At 42.4% G+C, this 21,608-nt stretch overlaps 1 protein-coding gene across 4 annotated transcripts in view; it reads left to right on the plus strand.

The window, feature by feature from the left end:
* Nucleotides 1-21,608, plus strand: part of NTRK2 (neurotrophic receptor tyrosine kinase 2) — a 208,114-nt gene that overhangs the window by 180,365 nt on the left and 6,141 nt on the right. The gene's annotated exons all lie outside the window — the stretch shown is intronic.

Here is a 21,608-nt window from a genome sequence, read left to right on the forward strand (position 1 = left end):
GAAGGGTAAACCTGGAACAGGCATTGGGAAGAGATCCTGGAACAATGAGAGAGATGAACAGCCTGGTTTATGACAGGAGACAAAGAGTTCAGCAAAAATTCTAAGCAGCATAAGCCATCCCTGCTGCCCAAAAGGAAGGTCCTGCTCTCCTGCTAATCTCAACAGCTGATTCCTGCATTATCCACTTTTCTGCACCAGCAAAGGTGTGTTTTCAGCCACAGAACAAACTGTATTGATGAAACAATCCAGCTGAAAAACAAGCTGGTTTTTTGGCTGGTTGTGGGGAGGACAGAATACTTCTCCAAACTGAAGTACAGTACCAGTTCCTGCTTAAAGTCTTTGTTGAAGGAGACTCTAAAAGAATGGTGCTATATGAATGCATCAGAAGAGTAAATAAACATCAGGGATGGAAAAATACTATTTAAACTAAAGGACAATGTTTGCATAAGAACAAATGAGTACAAGCTTGCCTTGAAAGAATTTAAGCAGAGACTAGAAAAAGGTTTCTAACCATTGAGGGCTGAGGTTCTTAGGCAGCCTGTGAGCTGGGAAGAAAACTCTTGTTTTAAGGTGACGCTGTGCAATTTATGAAGGGAATGATGTGATGTAGGAAAACTATGTGATACGGTGCAAGAGGACTCAGCATGTGCCTCACAATTCTTAGGTGGTACCTTGAAGCACATAAAGAACCAAAACTACTGAAGGTGTGAGAAGTATTTGGTTCTGTAGAGTGTCAACATAAGTCATATTTTGAAGCATAGATACTTCATTTTGTTTGCATCAGTTCACCCGTCTTTAGTCTGCACAGAGTATTCAAAGTAGAGTTACTACCATATGTGAGACATCTTAAAGTGGCTGATTTTTCATGACAAGGAAAAGGTTTTGAAGATAAAATATTTTGGGTTTATGAAAACAGTAGCTCTGCTACTCATACTTGTAACTTCTTAGCTTCTCTCATGGCTTATGAAACCACACACAAAACAGAAAATCAGGCCTGACTTTGTATGCTCTCTGTGACTTTGGGAAAATCTGTTCTTTAATTCTGCATTCAGTCTCCACCCCCTTCACTTTGATTAGGCTTAATTAGACTTTAACCCTCCACATTCCAGGTGGGCTGGGTTCTAGTTTTACAGATGGTTCTGTTTGACCATAGGCAGAGAAAATATTGCTTTGACCTTGTTGTTTCCCATTGTTGTTTCTCCGTTTGCTATTGGGTAAAATTAGAAGAAAGTTTTAAAGTGCGGAGACAAGTAAATAGTTCTTCTTCTGCCCCATCTGTATCTCCCTTCTCTTTTCTTCACTTTTTCATTGTTTTCAAGAGGAGTGACAATTTGAACTTACCTTTTCAGCCCATCTTAAAAACATGAGTGGTTTCTATTTGTGACAAAGTTTATTATGGCCCTTGGTGGTTCAGTGAGGTGGCAGTTAACCCTTAGGTAAAAAAGTTACACCTTCGCATGCAAAGTGGTAAGAGCATAGGGGCTTCCATGCTGGATTATGCCAGGTTCTCACTGGATTTTTATTGTATAGAAGATTCATCACATTCATTATTGCATGTTATATGCCTTGCTCCAGACTTCTTTCACAGAGACCATGAAGCCATTACAACCTTAGCCACTGCCTAGACCTTTCAAGTTCTAGAGGTCTGTTCAAGTACTAGAGATCCTCAATATGATGATGCAGGGAGTAGTAGTCCAACACTGATATGAAGGACAGCACGCCCTTATGGCAGTCTTCCTGAGGCTTGCACGGTGAAGATGGGGAAACGGACAAGGGCTAATTTTCCTGTTGGATATAATAGCAGAAGATGTAATAAGGGAAATCTATAATTGTTATTCTGAAAAGCTGAATGGTATTCTTGTCTCACTCCACCTCTCCCTACAACACCTAGAAAAGAAAGAGTATTCTGTTAGAAAAGGACCAGTGGAAGTTGCCTTAAAGCTCACTTAATGGTTCATCCCTTCTTCTGTTGCTAAGTCTGGGACCAGGTTGAATATCATCAAGGTCAAGATTTCCAGCAGGTATCTGGGTGCATTGTTGTGATTATGCTCTTCATTGTAAGCATCAGGAGCTTCGAGTAGCAGGAAACACAAATCCCAGGCTGGCAGTGGAGCTTTTGCTCTACATTGAAATCCCAGAGAGTATCTCTCTGCAGCTGTAATTTTAATTATATAGGATGGTCCTCTGCCTTTTACAGAGCAACTACTCAGAATTTAAAAGGAGTCTGGAGATTTCCGGGGACAGACAGGTAAAATTATAGTTATTACCAGGCAGCTATTTCAAGATTACTACCCTCTGAATAGCAAATCCTCCACCCCCTTGAAACACAAACAAAACAAAAAGTTTACTTGTCCTTCCAAAAGTCTTCTGGCATTCAACTCATAACTGCAGTTTCCAGCCCTTCACCTCAACGCTTTCTTCTGCTTTGTAGAAAAAAACCTAATCATTGCAGTTTCCAGTATGTTGGAATAAGGTCCTGAAATTAAAAGACACAGATACTCATTTGATTTCAATAGTTTTTGATGTGTAAATGGTAAAATTGGTTCTTTTATGTGCATGAATATGAGCAGGGGGTGTGCGCATAGCCAAATCTGTGCATTATTGTTGTTTTCATGGGGTTGGGTTGCTAAACACTTCCCAACACAAAAGTTCCTCATAGCCTTCTCCACTTCGTTGGCTAAGGTTGAGCTTGCATGACTTCCCAAGCCACTCCAGTGCACTACTGAGAAGGGCTTGGCTCCCACATTAGTATCTGGAGAAACACAGACTGTGTTCCATCCTGCCACAGCTCTCCCATTGTATTTCTACCAAGGCAATGTATCCTCCTCCTGGGCATCCCGCAAGTGGGATGAGCATCTGTTCTTCTGAAAGTCAGCAAAGAGGCAACAGGTTTGCTGGAACCACTATGCCGACACTTGGTTCCAGTGCTGACCCATTCTACATTCTTCTAGTCCAGCAGTTCAGGGACAGCATAGTTGGTCCAGTAGATGAGGAACCAGGTGCCTCTGCTGCAGTTTGAACTCTGACAGTCAAATCTTGTTGCTGACGCATTGCGGAGATCTGTTATGTTTGCATAACGTTAGATGTGGAAGGAGTCAGGCAGGTGGTCACACACCTGAGTGATAAGGTTAAGAAGAAAGAATAAGTAAGAAGAAATAAGCTCATTTGCTGAGCACAGTCTAGAAAATGCACAGAATTAAACAGAGGTTCTGTGGAAAAACATTATTAGATCCTGTAATTATAAATATTTTCCATAGTACATATTTAGATTGCTAGTGGTGCCAGAATCTTTCGCTCCAGAACAAAAAAACTCCTCATATGTCATATATATGATATAAAAAATATTTATACAGAAATGATGCAGATGTAAACATGTGATCAGTTGCACTGATGAAGTATATTCACAAATGTTTCTGCCTTTATCTACTGCCCATATGCACATGCCCACTCAGAAACCCAGCTCCCCAGGACTTGTTGTAAAATACCAAAGCTCTTCTAACATTTCATTACATTTTAATTCAAAATGTAAGGGAGATTTTTCATTTCCCTACCAAAAGGAAGTTTTAACCCAGTCCTCCTGATATAAAATGAACACGGTACATGAAAATAAGCAATAAATTGAGGTGCAAACTGGGCCCATATGCAAAATTATACATCTCATAGATACGTGGGGCTCTCCATTCTGGCCTAATTCTCTCTGAGAAGGCAGATGCTGTCCTGAGTGTCCTGACTTGCCCAAGCAAGTTCAATATGCCTGTGATTCTCCAGCCTTTCTATGAAGTGTCCTGTTCTTAAATGTAAATCACATTTGCTTGTAAGCTGTCTGCCCTATCTTTGGCCATTTTTTATGAGCATTTTCTCATGCTGTTCCAGAATCTATAATCTGTGGATGAGGGATGTCAGGGTGCATTCCTGTCAGTTCCTATTACTCTCTGTTTATGAACCAGTTGTTCATTAATTTTTCTCATCCTTGTTTGCACCTACTCATACTCTCTACCTTTATAACTGTGGGCAGCAAGTTCCAAAAGTTTAATACCCATTATGTAAAATGAATACTTTTATCTGTTCTGAACTTACCTCCTACTAATTTCATTGAGTGTCCTCTTCTAATAGTATTTCAGACTTTACTAGTAACAGTTCTGCAGTTGTTTCTGATTGACTTCACTTTGTCCATCACTTTAATGATTTCATAAGCCTCAACCATTCTAGTTCTCTTTTTGTGCCTCTCTCCAGTAATGCCACAGTTATGAGTTGTGGAGACCAGAACTGCACAAAGCACCAAAGGCACATGGGGGACACATGGCTGTGTAATGTGGCAGCATTATGCCCCATGCCATGTTGTTAGTATCTGTGCTGGTGTCTTCAGTTTTCCTGGCAGCTGCTGCTCATTGAGCTGTTGGTGTCAGAGATGGCTCCAAATTCTCCTTCCCGAGTTGTAGCTGCCAGTGCTGGGTGTAAACATAGGTTTTTATTATATAATAATTATTACATAATTATTATATAATAAATAATACATTATATAATATTATATATAATAAACATAATAACATAATATATAAAGATATATAGAAATACAGAATATATAGTATACAATGTATAATATATATAATTAACATATAATATATATGTATAATAATGTAATAATAATACATTACATCTACTTATCATGCATGTAGTTAACTGCATTGAGATCATCTGCTGCTTGCTCTCTCTGTTTTGTGAGATCCTTCTCACAAAAGCCTCTCCAAGAACTTAGTATCACCCCCACAGGTGCACTAATTGGCAATGTCCTCCCGTCTCCAGGCCGTTGATGAAGATGTTGAATGTGATCCTGACCTCTAGGGACTCCACTACTGCCTCCTCTCTATCCTGAGATATAGAAGCCCACTTGCTGCTTCTTGTCCTTTAACCAGCCTTCATTCCACAAAGAGGCCTTTCCTAAACCTTGCAGCAGCTTTTTTTTTTTTTTTATAACCTTTAATGTAGAGCCTTATTGAAGGTGATTGGAAAATCCACATATGCTTTGTCTGCTGGATCACCTGTGTTCACATTCATCCTGACTCCCCTGTGGGCTACCACTAGGCTGGTAGAGTGGGATCCCTTTCTACAGAAGCTTTTGTTTCCTACTCTTCTTATAAAGATACAGACAGACTGTTTTTATCCATGCATCAGCTCTCTGGCACAGTTATTCTTTTTAATGATACTCATACACCTGCAGTTTCCCACCTGCATACCTTCAGACTTAGATGAATGGCATTTGGTCCTGGTAACACTAACAACCAAGTTCTCAAATTTTTTTGAAAAGAAATATTTTTCCCTTCCTTTAATCCTCTAACATGGTCAGTTTCAAACATTATTTCTTATTTAATAAAATCTCAGTTACATGAGAGGGGAGGCTTACACAAATGCTGCAAACACTGTAAAACAGCTTTCTCTCTTAGGTTAGGCATTACTGTAAGTGACTTGCAAACACTCCTTCTGCACTTCATCTTTTATGCAGCAATTTCTGCTGTAGTAGCACCTCATGTGACAGACCTAGTGTATTGAAATTTATAATGGGGCAGTCCTCTTCCTTTTCAAGTCAGTGGGAGTTCTTTCTCCTTAATGGCAAGACCAGGTGCAAGGCAACACAAAGTACCTAAAAGAAAAAAATCCAAGCAGAAGTCTCCATTTGCTGGTCTTAGCTAGAGGAAGTATCCCTATGGGAAGCAGGTTAGGCTGTCCTTAGTTGTCACGCCTAAGACCTGTCTCACTCTGCTCCCCAGCCTGTGCTGCGGTACATCCCCCTGCCTCACAGGAATACCAAGCAGGGCTTCTCTTGGGTGTCTCGGGTACTTCAGCTCCAAAACCCTGCACAGCTTCATGGCACGGTGCATTCTGACTTGTATCTGAAGTGAATTCCCAGCATTAGGATGGTTGTTCAAGTGGTTGGGACAGAGAATGAGAGTGGAAACATTTGTTATGTCCTTTGCATGAAAGGGTCTGCCTGGGACATAAACAGCTCCATCTAGTCTTCAGAAAAGTGCTGACCCAATCTAAAATTTTCTGAATGTTCCACTAAAAGAACAGTGGGGTTTTTTTCTTCCTTGTTTTGCTCTTTTTTTGTGTGCATTTTTGGGAGCATGCCAGTTTTATTGACCTTCTGAGGGCTCCCTGCATGAATAAATCATATTATGGGGGACTTTGCTTAGAAAAAAGACACCGAAGGAGATTCTCCAGTTGCAGGCCAGAAAGCTTCCAAGGGCACGGTGCAAGAGGTGTCCTTCAACAGCTGAAATTTAGGTGCTAATTCAGATTTAAGTGCACACTTATCTTACCCCCATTATAGGGTAGAGTATAGGTAGAGTAGGGTAGATGGTTGGACTCGATGATCCCAAGGGTCTTTTCCAACCTGAATGATTCTATGATTCTCTATGCCCAGAAATCCTCAGGAGGCAGAGCTGAGGACAAAAGTGCAGTTCCTATTGCCACATGGCCTGAAGCAAGGTCCAGAATGTTTTTGGACACAGAGCTGGAGTTGAATTAGGTGCCTGCCCAGAAGAGGCATCAGCACACACAGACAGTGCCACAAAGGCTGCGTTTCCATGCCACTGCAGTCCTGACACTAGCCTGGGAAAGGGAGGCAGGACTGAAAGGCTGGGCACAGGATCACAGCCTTATTGCCTAGGCAGGGATTTGTCTTCTGCCAGCTTGTGCTGTGGAGGGCCTGAGGCTCCCTTGAACCTTTTGCTTACCGTAATTGGCACTTTTTCTCACTATACACAGTCCTTCAGATGTCTGAGTCCTATTTGGGATTATCAAAACCCCTTTGATGACATGGCCTGTGTACACGTTAGGGGTGTTTGATCCAGATTGTAAATGGATGGGAGGGAGGGGATTGAGAAGCGTTTGAAACATTTTGAAGAAAAGTATAGGTAACAGAGGGTTAATCTTTTTTCCCTCTGAATGTCTGCTTTCTTATGCCCAGTATACATTCAGCTTGTGCAGTGCCTTGGCAGAACAGCCCAGACCCACTCCCGCCACAGTCAGCATTACCCCTTCCCACTCCTCCGCCTTTACACCCCCTCAAGCATCCCCTTTTTTTGAGCTTCACCACTGGAATCTTCTCCAAAGGTTGGTGCGGCAGGCTCAGGGCGTTTGGAGGCTCAGTTTCCATGGCAGCCAGGCTCCTCTGCTCCCAGACGGCAGCTCAGGAGGAGACAGGAGGGAGAGCAAAAGAAAGTCATTAAATGTGCCAATTAGTATGCAGGGCCAGGGCTGCTGTGGCAGGCAGTGCTCGTAAAAACAGGCAGCTATAGGGGTGCCCTGCCTGCACGGCAGACCAGGGTAAGATGGAGTCACCGGCTTTTGGCTACAGCAGGCAGGAGCTGAAGGGCAGCTGCCCCTGGCAGGGCAGCGAGGAGGGTACCACACCACACACATACCTGCTCTCTCTCAGTTGAGCTCTCTGGTATCATTCACACCCCACAGACTAAATGCCCCAGAAATTGGGAAGCCTCTAATTTCCCAGTCAGCAGGAACAGGGAAAAAAATTATGCATCCTGAAATTTGTGCATTTGATAACCCATCGGTTTTCATGGTGACATTCAGCTGGAGAACTGCAGAGAGGGGAAGGAGAAGGGGAACTTAACTCAGATGAAGATACGATATTTTCTCTGCTGCCACTGAGTTTGTAGTGCATGGCAGGATGTGACTTTTAGAAAAGATGCAGCTTGGAGACCAGGGTGCATTTTCATGGGAACAGGCAACAGGGCTCTGCTAGATTCCAGTTGTGGTGCCAAGTGACATGCTGCCCCCTCCTGTAGAGCATCCAATTTCTGTTGGACATAGTCTTTCTTCATTTTTTGGCCTAGTCTGGTTTTCGAGGGGGTTGAGGGGGTGTTGTGGTTTTTTTTCCCCCCCAAGATTTTTCTGTTCTATTAAATGATTGCAGTATTTTGTCCTGGCTTGACAATATTTCAGTCAGAGCTGCATGCATTTTATGCAGCTGTACGGGAGCTATATGTGTTTGGTAACGTTTCTGAAGAAACAATGCAATGTGACAGTCGGAGATTGTTAGAGGTGTTAATTCTATTGTGATATCGGGTGCTAACATTTAATTTCTAAAAGGAAAGCATTCTAGGTATCTTAATAGGACATTGACGGTTGCTGTTTCAGATTTTGGTTTTCTTTTTAATAACTGCTGATCACTTTCTCCCATCATTTCTTTCCATGGAAAGAATCTGCCAAGAGAAATTTCAGAAGGATTTGCCTATTAATTAATCATTTTGTTGTTACTTGGTTTTGCTTAGGTTCTAAGATAATCCATTCCCTTCCCAATATATGTTTGTTCCCTATAGTATGTTTTAGTGCTTTATCTGGGATCCAGTTGTTTTAAGACATGGCTTATTGATCTTGTGTGAAGCTTTGTTTGTTTGTTTTTTTCCTGTGAGTCTCTGTAAAATATGCCTTCCCTTAGAGCAGATCTTGAGTATCTGAGTTATACATGGATCAGTTTTGAGCATGGGAAGAATTCGTCCAGGAATTCCTCCTGGAAGTAATAATGGAAATAATTTAGAGACACGTGGTGTTGCATTTAGCTGCTACTCATGCCCCTGCCAACCTCTCACCATGCCAAACTGCCCAGACCTTGAAACACACTGGGAATCCCCTGAATGTTGGGCTTCCTCATACTCAAGGAGGTGCCACCATTCTGCAGGAAGCTGCCCCCCAGTAGCGTAATGTTCCCTTCCACCTCCCAGCCCTCCAGCAGCAGACACTGCTGAGATTTTTCTTAGCAGACCACTTTAGGTCTTTCTTTCACTTCAGAACCAATTTAGAGGATGCACAATATCAAAAAACGTGCTGTAGAATATATGACCTAAATTGAGTATCAGTCACATTTCATTTTTAATTATCTGAGTACAATTTGTTTTAAGTTCCCATTCAAAGTAAAATCTTTGGGGAACATCTGGCTGTTTTATTTTGCTGGAGAACACTAACATTTTTCATTTCAAAATTTCTTGCTCAAAACTGTTCCAAATATTTCATTTTGTGAAAATATTCAGTACTTTTGTCTGATACCGAATCAAAGGCATTTCAAAACATTGATACTTCTCACAAAGAGCAGAGTTTCTATTTTTTGACCACTGTGGGTTTGTTGAGTAGATTAACAAGGCAACTATAAGTAGCCTAGGAAGAAGTTTGTATAAATCAGTTTGGATTTCTTGGGAAAGAGAAGTTTAAGGGGAGATATTCTCAGTCCAGAAGAAGTAAGAGGTGAACTTTTCTGCTGACTTGTTGAGTCTTATTCTGTTTACCTCACTCTGCTACTCCTGATACTTCTGAAACACAATGTATTAACACGATAGTCGAGAGTTATTGTGATTCTTCTATCAATGAGTCCTTAGACTAAATAAAACCATCTCTTCCTTTACAGAGATAATTCTCTATTCTTCATTGTATTGCCAATATGGAACACAAAGGTCTAGGGCTCATTTCGACATGGACTGCTTCTGGATACCATTGCACAATTAAAAAAATATTATCCGTTTCTTTAGAGTAGTAGAAAAAATCTGAATTCTAGAACCTGCATCACAGCTAATGCTTACAGATGCAGCTGTATTTATCATTTAAGTTAGTGTATTTTTCTTTTTCTTTGCATACATAATATCTATTATTATAAAAATTAATATTAACAGTGATAGTATTTTTTAGTATTAACATAAAACATTAAAATTTAAGTATCTTTAAATCTTGACAATTATAAGATTTTTCCATGATTATGTCATGTTAAAATTAACTATTCTGGAGATGAATACATTGCAGTGATTGGCATCCATCCCAGTGCTAATAATCAGCAGAAAGGGTATAGTAGCTTTTCCCTTGCCCTCCAGCTGAGAGCATCATGTGCGACTTGCATGGCATGGCCTTGGCATGGCCCCACAGAGATGAATTTCACCCTTAGGGCTAAAGCATGATCACAGAATGTAAGCCTTGAACAGAAATGATGAAGATATTTACAGGTCCTGAAACTGCCGGTTATGTATTTCAACTTAGGCTTCTCAGAGAACAAGGACATGGATAGTAATTCTAAAGGATCATTGGCCCAGTGTTAGACATTGCAAAAGAAATTCCTGGAATAACCAAAAGCTGTACTTCTGCTGCAAGACGGAATGCAAATGCATTAACCAGTTTGGAGCGAACAGCTCCCTGTAGTGGCAGACATAATCCCAAGAGCTGTAGAAATTTGGGGTCAGTCTGCATGCTGTGGTTCTTTGCCCAAACTTCTGCCTGAGTTTTACCTAGGGAGAGCCCAGAGGCTCACCCCAAGAGGCTGTACTCCCTGACTAGGGGGAAAGCCCTATTTCTGGTAGTGACAGCTGAAAACCACAATTTCATCAGGGCTTTCTGACAGCTGCTCACAACCTGTGAAATCCCCCAGGAGCCAGTGGAAGTTGCCTTGTCTCCTGCCATGAAGGGCCCATGCGGTCCTGCAGGGCAGTGGAAAGCTGTCTCTGTGGTCTCTTAGAGAAGGTACTGTTTCTGCCTTACACTCTTTTATTCCCTATGCCTCTCTCGCAGAAGAAAAATGAATGAGCAAGGAAACTGCAGTTTTTGTGCTGGAGAGGTGAAGTGATATTTATTATTCTGAATATTGTGTTATTTCAGCAGTGTTCATTCTGAATATTGCATATCCTTTGCTGAAGCAGAAAAGGGTTGAGGCTTCTCATAACTCGACAGTGTTTTGACCATAAATCACTTTCTGCAGGAGGCTTTTGATGTTCCTGGGTATTTACTGAAATAACTGAAAGGCACATGCAAGATTAGGGCTGAAAGAGTCTTCCCAGGCTTCAGCTTATCCATAAGGGGACTGCATGCTGTAAGTAAGATGGTTATGTGGGACATAGTGCTCACTGATGACTGCTTGTGTGCTTGCTTATTGGAGATGCTGTGCAATAGATAGAAGACTGACTGGTCATCATTCCTGCATGCCCTGGTCTATGGTTGTGACCATTTTGCTTTTTACCAAGCTCCTGTAAGCCTTCTGTGGTCCTGCCATCCCCACACCCTCTTTTCAATTCTATTGGTATTCATCTTGATTCCTTTCCCCATTCCCCAAAGCTAGGCTGTTGAGTTGTTGCGTTGTTTAGTAGATGCTTCTTCATTAAAGTGGTCCTGATGACTATAAAGAGGACCTTACTTGAGTAAGTGCCCATCATGGGGAGTAACCCATATTAGGTTCATTTAACCGGGAAAGTTCTCCCCTGCTTTCTCTAGAGCCAAGACAGTCTTGGAGACAAGAACTTCCTTCTGCCATTATTATGTCAGGCTTGTCACAGGAAAACATGGATGCTGAGAAGTTTTCTGACCTTAAAGAGTAAGAAGTTGGATTGAATTTTGTTCAGGAATTGTCAGACTTAATACCTGTCCGATAGAAGCATTGTCTGTAGTGGCTCACGTATGATACTCATTGTTACCTCTTCAAAACAGGCAAAAGAAAGTACATGTAGCGTTATCATAGAATCATAGAATCGTCTAGGTTGGAAGAGACCCTTGGGATCATCGAGTCCAACCATCTACCCTACTCTACAAAGTTCTTCCCTACACCATATCGCCCAACACCGCATCTAAACGGCTCTTAAACACATTCAGGGATGGTGACTCAACCACCTCCCTGGGCAGCCTACTCCAATGCCCGACCACTCTTTCTGTGAAAAATTCTTTCCTAATGTTCAGTCTAAACCTACCCTGTTGGAGCTTGAAGCCATTCCCTCTCGTTCTGTCATTAATTACCTGTGCGAAGAGACCAGCACCAACCTCTCTACAGTGTCCTTTCAAGTGATTGTAGAGAGTGATGAGGTCTCCCCTCAGCCTCTTCTTCCTCATACTAAACAGTCCCAGCTCCTTCAACCGCTCTTCATATGATTTGTTTTCCAGGCCCTTCACCGGCTTCGTTGCCCTCCTCTGCACTCGCTCCAGCACCTCAATATCTCTCTTGTATTGAGGTGCCCAAAACTGGACACAATACTCGAGGTGTGGCCTCATCAGTGCTGAGTACAGGGGGACAATCACCTCCCTACTTCTGCTGGTCACGCTGTTTCTAATACAAGCCAGGATGCCGTTGGCTTTCTTGGCCACCTGGGCACACTGCCTGTTCATATTCAGCCACTTGTTAATTAGAACCTCCAGGTCTCTTTCTTCCAGGCAGCTTTCCAGCCATATTTCCCCAAGCCTGTAGCACTGCTTGGGGTTATTGTGGCCCAAGTGCAGGACCTGGCACTTGCCCTTGTTGAAACTCATACAATTGATGTTGGCCCAACGATCCAATCTATCTAAGTCTGTCTGTAGAGCTTCCCTATCCTCCTGGGAATCAACACTGCTGCTTAACTTGGTGTCATCTGCGAACTTGCTGATGATACACCCTATGTCCTTGTCGAGATCATCAATAAAGACGTTAAACAGAAATGGTCCTAATACTGAGCCCTGAGGCACACCACTTGTGAGCGGCCGCCAGCTGGATTTAAATCCATTGAGCACCACTCTTTGGGACCTTCCAGTCAGCCAGTGCTTGATGCAGCAGATCGTATGCTCATCCAGGCCGTGTGAAGCCAGTTTTTCCACAAGAATGTATGGGGGACAGTATCGAATGCTTTTTGAAAGTCCGCGTATACAATATCAACAGCCTTTCCCTCATCCAATAATCTGGTTATCTTGTCATAGAAGGAGATCAGGTTCGTCTGGCAGGACCTGCCTTCTATAAACCCATGCTGACTATTTTTGGGTTTCAAATGGCTAACTACCACTTGACTATTTACCTAGTTCAACAATCCTCACAGAAAACCGGAGCCACCTCTTGCTTTCCAGCAAAATTGTCATACTGACCATAACAGTGAGATTTCAGTAATACTTGAGTACTCTTACCAAACACACTGTAGTGCATCTACTATCATGCTATAAATGTCCTATATAACTAGATGTAAGTGGCGTGTCAAAATTAAGTGGCATACATTTTATGATGGAGTCTTCACAATCTTGCATTAATCCTATTCCTTCACTATCTTGTTTATAATTCTCAGCAAGAGAACACCCAATCACTCATACAGGGATAACTGCAAAGTATTCAAAATAGTTGAAAAGCAGATTAAACAGATCAAATGCACAGTTCAGCAGTTTGGAGGCCATTAATTTAAAATTTCAATATTCACATGGAACTACCATGCCAGGCACCCTCCCTTAGGATGTTAGCCAGTCAGTGATAAGCCAGCTGATAAAATAAACATGAGACTTGTATAACACTCATTTCCTATGTTCTGAAAAGCTGGACCATTCGTACAGAATGGGTCTTGCACAATACAGTGGGTTTCCAAACTCAAAATCATTATGGTAGGAGGAAGATCTTTTCAGGAGAGAACTTAGTGGTGCATCTGCTTTTTATTAACAAAAGCATCTTAGCTATCGCAGTCACTGAAGTGTCTTGAAGGGGAACTCCTCTCTGACAGAGAGGAAAGGAAAATAAAATGAGGCTGCAGCCTAGGTATGGGGTCAAGGCTAATGGGAACCCCAGAACCACCCCCTTCCTCTAGGCCATGGTGAACCATAAAATGAAAATATCCTGGTGGATACAAGATCCAAGGACGTTTTCAGTGGAAATAACCACAGAGGCCAGGATGCAGGGTTAGGTGAAGGTGACAGCCTAATATACAGAAAGACTAATAGACTTGCCTGGCAAGAAGACAAAGAAAACTATCCACTAAGGCCTGAAGCACATAACATTTTAATAAGAACATCATTGAGTGCATTTGATAATACTCTGTGTGGATCATCCTAAACATGTCCAAAGAGTATTATAAAGTAGCATGACTTTAAAAGGAAATACAGGCTCTATGGAATAATATTTCAAAAGTTTTCATTTGAAGCAGATGAAAAATATGCTGAAGTACAAAGACTCACAAACAGTATTAGGGCTGTATTAACCCACTATCATATAAACAAATGAAAGCACATCTGCTATGGTAAGCCCATTTGTAATTCTTTACAAGTGGCTAGAAAAAGTGTTATTATGTATGGCACGTACTGCAAAGTTGTGTGGAAGTCCCATGCAGATCAGGACTTCATTGACCGAGGCATTATACAAGCATAGGTCAAAAAACTTGTGCCAGCTTAATTTAAATTTGACTTGTTTTAGTACCAGATTTTCTCAGAGATTGATTTGGGAGTCATAGTCCAAAGTATTCCTGAATTGTCCAAAACACTGGGGCTGTAAACAATCTCAGAAGCCCCCAAACAAATTGAAATATGTTGCCTTAACAATATGAGACATTCCTTTCCCAATTGGCTTATTTTGAATGTCTCCAGGGCCTCCTTGAATCTAGGCAACTCTGTAGTCTGGGATGCTGCATGTAAAATTTATATTGAAGATCATACAGTTGACCTGCACTTTTAACAATACAGATCTCAAAAACTAAATGATTGTCATAACTACTTTTCTGTAAAATTGCAGCCTGTTTTTAAAAAAATGCGGCCTCTAACCTTTGAGCTCTCAGTTTCACTGCAGATCCTGCTTTTATTTGAGCAGTGAATCTAAAATTACATTTATGCATTAATTTTGAATTAATTATAGCTACAGCAGTGCAGCAAGCAGAGGACTCAATGTTTAGTATTCTTATTCATCCAGAGAGGAAGGTGGGCATGCATGAGGAAGGAGCTACCTCAGTACTGCATGGTTACAGTAAGGAGTAGCTTCATCCTAGAAGGAGGTAAAAGGTTTTCCAGAATACTCTTTTGGAGCACTGCAAAATGTGTGAGGGAAAAGCAGGGAGAGTAGGTGTAGTTGTGGGTGTCTTTCCCACCCATCTCTTCTCCTTTGTCTATACACCACTAGCATTTGGTGAAGGATGTGAGTACATTGTGCAATCTGCGGTGTGGTGTGGAACTCACTTTGTGCTAAATCTTCAGAGAGCCCTTACCTGAAATGCAGGAATGCTGGTGCAGAGTCCTAAATCGTTTCAAAGATCACTGTGAGCTTCCTCTGTTTCCCAGGCTTTATGTCAGAAAGCCAAACCTCCACCCTTATAACATGCCATCAGGGAGTAGTTCCACTCAGGGAAATTTTAGGGGGCATTTGTCACTAGACTGACACCTGCAAATGCTTGCATGTCAGGAGATTATCTGGTCTCAGTTTAGAGGCAGAAGGAAAGATGCTTCAGCATCTCAGGCAGAATTTACAGCTCAGTGTTGGTGTTAAACCAACACAGTCATATGAATTCCAAGAACCGTTGCATACACAACGCTGTATAATGTTTCCCAAATGGAAAATGACAGCGCTGAGGGTAGAAACAGGCACTGAAAAGAATTAAGAAAAAAAACCCAAAACCAAATATAAAACCAAAACCCGAATTTGTGGTTCCAAGCCCTCTGCTGGTGTAAATTCTCCCTTTACACCAGTGTAGAAATTCAGCCAAGAGCTATAAAATGATTTCATCACTGCTTGGGCTACATTTTGGCTCTTATGTCCAAGAACAATACTTTAAGCATAGCTTGAGGAACAATTCAACATATGAATTTGATAAGAACAACTTAGAATTTTTCAAGCTCAATAGGAAGGAGTAATATTTTTTTTCAGTCATAGCAGTTACTGGTATTTTTAATGCTCATATTGTGTGTTGTTTGATGGATGCCTCATTTCAGAGCAAATGCCTGTTTCAACGCATAGAATGATGTCATGCTACAAGTGAGGAGACAAAAACTAGAATTCAGGGAAGGAAAACAACAGAGAATTTTTTCTGTTCTATTTTAGTGAATCTTTTATCTTGTGTTTTCCAGTTTATATAAACAATGGCCCAGAGAAAGTAAGAAGAAAACATCATCAAGACTGCAGAAGAGAAGGAAAATGAGCATGAGGACCTTGCCATTGCCTGGTTTATTAGCATCTGGCTGAGGACCAGTATAATTTAGCCTCTTGTCACGTCCCTGCCAATGTGGTTGTCAATCTGCTTAGACTAAGATTGGCCTATTGACACTCTCAGTGTAGACATTCCCAGTGCGAGCACTGAAGACATATCAGGATTGTGGTTGCAGTCATACTTCTCCGTTGCTCTTTAGGCAGGTAGAGATAAGTCTTCACAGAAAAGAGCAATTGCTAATCCTCTGAAATCTGAAATAGTAAGATTATTGGTCTTCGTTTGAATTCATGAAACCTTCCTCTGCCATCTTGATGCTTCTGGCTAGAGAGAGTACATCTCCGAACTCTCTTCATGCAGTCAGTAGTTCACAGATGTGATCTGACATGACTTGCCCAGCATCATATAGGTAGTCTGTGAGCAAGTCAAAATGGCTGACATAAAATAATTGACTTACTTATTTCCCTTTTGCACTGATGTGGCCCATATTCTTAGGACTGGTGAAACAAAAGACTCTTCTCATTTTGTTGACTTACATATGTGTGGCAGTTTTTTAGTCTTGGTATTTGTAAGCCATGTGATAAATTAACCACCCAGGGAAAGGGAGAGAGGCTATCTAACTTAATTCAAAAAACTGGAACATCTGAGACATTTCAACTAAACATTGTGGTGCTCCCATGCAGTGTACATTATAGAAACACTTTTGTGACTCACAAGGGAGAAGTAAAGCTAGAAACCAAGCTCTGTTGCTCCCCTCTTCTCCTGTGATGTAATTTGACGTGTCTGATAGAGCCAGACATGTTACGTTAACCTACAGTAAATTTGAAAAAAAATGTGGTTTTCAGTAAAATAAATATGGGAAAGGGTTGTGATCTCTAGTGCTTGAGAAATAGCTTACAGACTTGACATCAAGAGTAGAGATTTCCTAGTGAACACAAACTGGCTTCTGTGCTTTAATACTTGGCTTTCAGAGTCTGCACTCAAGTGACTGCTACGTGTTGATATTGACTGTGCAGTTCAGATGGCATCTCATCATGTTACACCTCAAACACCCTATTTAAAAAAACAAACAGTAGTTAGGATTTCAGCTATGGTACAGACTTGTATAGGCCAGTTTTCCACAGCATATTAAAGGTTATTTTTAAAACTTTCTTCGCCCTGGTAGCCCAGGCTATTTGGGGCTAAAAGTGGAACTTGGTATTTTCTAAACTGTTTCCTTTGAAAATCAGAAAGGCAGTAGCTGTAGTTTATTAATATCGCATTGAAAAATTGTTTTGCTGTTGACTTGGACACATTAGTTATCATAGAATTGTAGAACAGATAGAGTTGGAAGGGACCTTAAAGATCATCTAGTTCCAACCCCTGGCCATGGGCAGGGATACCATCCACTAGTCCAGTTGCTCAAAGCCCCATCCAGCCTGGCCTTGAACACTTCCAGGGATGGGGCATCCACAGCTTCTCTGGGCAACCTGTTCCAGTGTCTCACCACCCTCATAGTAAAAAAAATCTTCCTAATATCTAATCTAAATCTCCCCTCTTTCAGTTTAAAGCCATTACCCTGTGTCCTATCACTACATGCCCTTGTAAAAAGTCCCTCTTCAGATTTCCTGTAAACCATTTTTAGGTACTGGAAAGCTGCAATAATATTTCCCTGAAGCCTTCTCTTCTCCAGGATGAACAACCCCAACTCCCTCAGCCTGTCTTCATAGCAGAGGTGATCATTTTTGAGGCCCTCCTCTGGACTGACTCCTACAGGTTTATGTCCTTCTTACGTTGGCAGCTCCAGAGCTGGACACAGTACTCCAGGTGGGGTCCCACCAAAGCCATGTAGAGGGGCAGAATCACCTCCCTCGACCTGCTGGCCACGCTTCTTTTGATGCAGCCTAGGATGTCGTTGGCTTTCTGGGCTGCCAGTGCACATTGCTTGCTCATGTTGAGCTTCTCACCAACCAAGACCCCCAAGTCCTTCTCCTCAGGATTGCTCTCCAGCCATTCTCCACCCAGCCTGTGTTTGTGTTGGGATTGCCCTGACCCATGTGCAGGACCTTGCACTTGGCCTGGTTGAATTTCATGAGGTTTGCACAGGCCAACCTCTCAAACCTGTCCAGGTTATGTGATGGAGTGCCTCTTTTTGTTTAGTATGAATGTGCCATTTACAAATTTCATTTGTTGTCTTCTGGTTCTTGCATTATGTGAAACTGAGTAATTGATCTTTCTTCATCTTCTCCATACCACTCATAGTTTCATAGAAACTAATCAGAAGAATTTTATCTTCAGCCACACAAAATTGACACACATTATTGAACTGATGCCGCACATCAGTGAGAGAGAACGTACAGACTAATAATAGTGTAATAATATGGTGTCTCTGAAGAATAGACACGAGCAGGTTGAAAGCTTAAAGGCAAGAACCGGAGACCGAGGCAACAAAGGGAGCCTTGTGGATGGTGTCCACTACAGGCTGCCCGATCAAGGGGCACCTGTTGATGAAGCCTTCTTACTCCAGCTACAGGAGGCATCCTGCTCACAGGCTCTTGTACTGCTGTGGGACATCACCCACCGCAACATCTGCTGGAAAGTAGCACAGTGAGCTGTAGGCAATCCAGGAAACTCCTGGAATGCGTTGAGGATAAATTCTTAAGCCAGGTAATAGACAACCCCACCAGAGGGGATGTAATACTGTGCCTGTTGGTCACCAACACAAGTGAGCTAATCAGTGACGTCAAGATTGGAGGCAGCCTGGCCTGCAGGGCACTGGTGGAGTTTGCAGTCCTGAGGGACACGGGTCAGACAAAGAGTAAAGTCAGAACCCTGAATTTTAGGAAAGCAAACTTCCAAGGGGGACACTGGGGGAACAAAGTCCCTCCCACTGTAAGAGATCAGATCACCACCTGAGAAACCTGAACATACATAAGTCTATGGAATCTGACAAGATGCATCCCAGAGTCCTGAGGGAATTGGCTGATGTGGTTGTCAAGCCACTCTCCATGGTATTTGAAAAGTCATGGCAGTCAGGTGAAGTCCCCGGTGACTGGAAAAAGGGAAACATTACACCCATTCTTAACAAGAGTAGAAAGGATGACCCTGGGAACTACGACCTGTAAGCCTCACATCTGTGCCTGGGGAGGATCATGGAACAGATCCTCCTGAAAGCTATGCTAAGGCACATGGAGGACAGGGACATGATTTGAGGCAGCCAGCATAGCTTCACCAAGGGCGGGCCCTACCTGACCAACCTAGTGGCCTTCTATGATGGAGTGACTACAACAGTGGACAAGGGAAGACCTATGGATGTTGTCTATCTGGACTTCTGTAAGGCCTTTGACATGGTGCCCCACAACATCCTTCTCTAAATGGGAGAGATGTGGATTTGATGAGTGGACCGTTCGGTGTATGAGGAATTGGTTGGATGGTTGCATCCAGAGGGTAGTGGTCAATGGCTCAATGTCCAGATGGAGATTAGTGAGAAGTTGTGTCCCTCAGGAGCCCATACTGGGACAAATACTATACAATATCTATGTCATCAGTGACATAGACAGTGAGAGTGCACCCTCAGCAAGTTTGCAGATGACACCAAGCTGAGTGTTGTGGTCGACATGCCTGAGGGACAGGATGCCATCCAGAGGGACCTGGACAGGCTCAAGAAGCTGGCCTGTGCAAACCTCATGAGGTTCAACAAGGCCAAGTGCAGGGTCCTGCGCCTGGGCTGGGGCAACCCTCAATACCAGTACAGTCTGGGGGATGAAAGGATTGAGAGCACCTTTGACAAGGACTTGGGGGTACTGGTGAGTGAAAAGCTGGATGTGAGCCAACAATATGCACTTGCAGCCCAGAAAGCCAACCATATCCCAGGCTGCATCAAAAGAAGCATGGCCAGCAGGTTGACGGAGGTGATTCTACCCCTCTACTCTGCTCTGGGGAAACCCCACCTGGAGTACTGCATTCAGCCCTGGAGCCCTCAGCACAGGAAAGACATGGACCTGTTGGAGCACGTCCAGAGGAGGGCCACAAAAATGATCAGAGGGATGCAATGCCTCTCCTATGAGGACAGCCTGAGTGAGTTGGGGTTGTTCATCTTGGAGAAGGCTCCAAGGAGACCTTATTTCATCCTTTCAATACTTAAAGGGGGCCTAGAAGAAAGGGGGACAGACTTTTCAGTAGGGCTTGTTGCGATAGGACAAGGGGTAATGGCTTTAAGCTGAGAGACGGTAGATTTAGGCTAGATATGAGGAATAAATTTTTTATGATGAGAGTGGTGAAACCCAGGAACAGGTTGCCCAGAGAGGTGGTAGATGCCCCATCCTGGGAAACATTCAAGGTCAAGTTGGACAGGGCTCTGAGCAACCTGATCTAGTTGTAGATATCCCTGCTTATTGCAGGGGGGTTGGACTAGGTGACCTTTAAAGGTCCATTCTGATGCAAACTATGATTCTATGAAATGTTGTTCTAGATATTGTTTCAGTTTTCTGACAAGACCAATGGTAGAATTAATTAAGAAATTTAGATATAAGCCCCTTTTGAGTAGAGGTGAACTAAAGCATGGTTAAAAGTTAAAATGAAAGGACATATCTTTAGCTGTTGGCTAATAATCTGCTTTATTTCATAATTCAACAACCTCATGTGCTGGAGTGGTATGGCTTGTTATGACTGTGAAAATAATATATGGCTTTTCTGCAAGTGGACATGGCAGGACTGATGATATTTTAAGACGAAACATTGAGTTTGTCTGCAAGGCCAGAGCATGGAAGAAATGAAAATAACAATTATTGATCTTCTGTTGTACTGAGAGAAACATTTGCCAGCATTATATGAGGGGGAAAGAGCAGATGTTCACCAAGAGAGGAGAGGTTTTCAGTTTTAGCAGCAAGACATGATAATTTTTGCATCAAACATTTCTTTGCAGTTATATCATCCTGAAATAGAGAAACAAGTCAGAAGACCAAAACATAAATAGCAAAGACTACCCTGAAATGCTGTAATTCCACAAGTATACTGGATGCTTTTTTTGGGGAGGGTGTGAAAAAATACATCAAAAGGTATAGCTTGGTTCCAGTGTGACAAACTAGGATCCAGTTGCATTAAAGAGACTGAATATATACTTGTCACATGACAGTTAATGTAAGCATATGCCGAACTGTATTGCTGCTTTCCAGACTACCACCCTGAATTGCAAAAGTCTGAGATCAGCAGGGCTCTGGAGAGATGCAGCAGGCAAGCTGGACCAGGTCATTGAGCAGGATCAGGGCTGAAACCCATGCATTAGTCATTCAGGTTCATTGAGCTTACAAAGTAAAAAGATTACTTTTATCCTGTTGGCAGAAAAAGCATCACTAGTCTTTAGAGAATATACAAAGCACTGTGACACATTACTGCAATGTCACCCTGCGGGAATCGTGGGAACCTGGGAACGCTGAACGTAAATGAAGTCTGTTTTCCAAGACTATGCAACTGGTTGCTGTGCTTTTTACTGCATGCATTCAGAGTAATCAAGTACTAAAGGCCAGAAACTGAAAAAAAATGGGGAAAACATTATGTAATACAATGCCTGCAAAAGCTAGGGGTTGAATTTGACGTCCTCTCCAGGACTGCTGGAGTACCTCCAAATATGGCCACCAGCATTTAGCAGGAAGAGACATTGCTCCCTGTTCCAGTTAGTCCCTGTCCTGATGTTTGGTCAGCCTCTGCAGCACCCTGCGACATGAGTCTGGAGCCCAAGAGACCTCTGTC

The sequence above is a fragment of the Numenius arquata genome, chromosome Z (genome assembly GCF_964106895.1).
Source record: "Numenius arquata chromosome Z, bNumArq3.hap1.1, whole genome shotgun sequence".
NCBI lineage: Eukaryota > Metazoa > Chordata > Aves > Charadriiformes > Scolopacidae > Numenius > Numenius arquata.